Below are 1,792 nucleotides of genomic sequence, written 5' to 3'. Positions count from 1 at the left end.
ACCCCTCCACCAGACCTATCCATCAATGTTAATGGCTGCTCTCTTTCCCCAGTCCTGCACGCTCGGTGTCTTGGGGTGATCCTCGACTCTGCCCTCTCTTTCAAACCCCATATCCAAGCCCTTGCCTCTTCCTGCCGCCTCAAACTCAAAAATATTTCCTGGATCCGCACATTCTTCAACCATGTAACCACAAAAACACTAGTGCACGTCCTTATCATCCCCCGCCTCGACTACTGCAACCTCCTACTCTCTGGCCTCCCCTCCAGCACTCCAGTCTATCCTACACTCTGCTGCCCGACTAATCCACCTATCTCCCCGCTATTCCCCTGCCTCCCCCCTATGCGAGGCCCTTCACTGGCTTCCTATTGTCCAAAGGCTCCAGTTCAAAACCTTAACCATGACATACAAAGCCATCCATAACCTGTCTCGCCCATACATCTGTGACATGGTCTCCCGGTACCTACCTACACGCAACTTTCGATCCTCTCAAGATCTCCTCTACTCCCCCTCATCTCTTCTTCCCACAACAGACTTCTCCTGTGCTTCCCCCATACTCTGGAACTCTCTGCCGCAACACATCAGACTCTCACCAACAACGGAAACCTTCAAGAAGAACCTGAAGACCCACCTGTTCCGACAAGCCTACAACCTGCAATGATCCTCGGTCTACTGAACCACCGCACAACCAGCTCTACCCTCTCCTAGTATATCCTTACCCATCCCTGTAGACTGTGAGCCCTCGCGGGCAGGGTCCTCTCTCCTTCTGTACTCGTGAGTCCCTTGTCTTGCACATATTTATTGTACTTGTCTATATTTCCCCATGTCCCTGTAAAGCACCATGGAATAAATGGCGCAATATACAGTAAATGTATAATAATAATAATAATAATAGGTGAGAATCCGTTAAGAGGTTTTCCAGGACAATTTTGTTTTTAACTACCAGCCAAAAAACTAACAGATTTGTGGTGGATAACTACATGCTTATTGTACCCAGCAACAATCACTGCCGGCACAGAGTAGTCACAGACCACTACGTTTGGTGATTCAGCGGCTTCCGGTGACATCACATCGGCAGGGCAGCGGCTTCTCTTCCCCTCTGCTAACGGGGTGTCACTACTAATGTTATGCTGATTAACAGCTGTCTCCCCGCTCCCTAAAAGCGTAAGTCAGCTTGCAATCAGCATGAAGTCATGCTATGTTGAAAGAGTTACTCAGAAGAGAAGATCTGCTGTGTTGACATTGAGTAGCTGATTTGCCAGTATGAGCGGTTAATGATAGCTCAGTCTCGGCGCCGGGTAGAACTGACAAGTAGTTTACAACTACTGTACCTGCCTGTTAGTTATTAAGCCCAAAGTAAAAAAAAAATAGTCCTGAATAAACCCTATAAATGCTATGCTATAAATTTATTAATGTTTCACTTTTGAGGCAGTATGTCATTGGGTACTTAGAAGGTGATGCTGGGGCCATTTTCAGTATTTCCTAGCATCTCAGTAGTAGTTTAGTCCTCACTGGTAACAGTGACAGCTGTATCAAATATTATGAAGTTGCTAAAAATGACTACAGACCATATTTTTTGGCACTAGACTGACCTGGTGCCTTGGAAGAAAAAAAAAGAATAAAAATATACAAGGAATGTAAAGCTATCATACTTAATACTGGGAACACCGTACCTGAATGCAGACATTATATGACGCACTGGACAGGATGGCACATATCAGAAAATGATGAGTAGCTGCAGAGGTGCTGGAGTGTAGGGAAGACGCATATAGATGAGCTGTGCCCAAGTTGGATG

The sequence above is a fragment of the Dendrobates tinctorius genome, unplaced genomic scaffold (genome assembly GCF_039654945.1).
Source record: "Dendrobates tinctorius isolate UK_male_01 unplaced genomic scaffold, ASM3965494v1 ptg000083l, whole genome shotgun sequence".
Classification (NCBI taxonomy): domain Eukaryota; kingdom Metazoa; phylum Chordata; class Amphibia; order Anura; family Dendrobatidae; genus Dendrobates; species Dendrobates tinctorius.
This window is presented reverse-complemented; position numbering follows the sequence as displayed.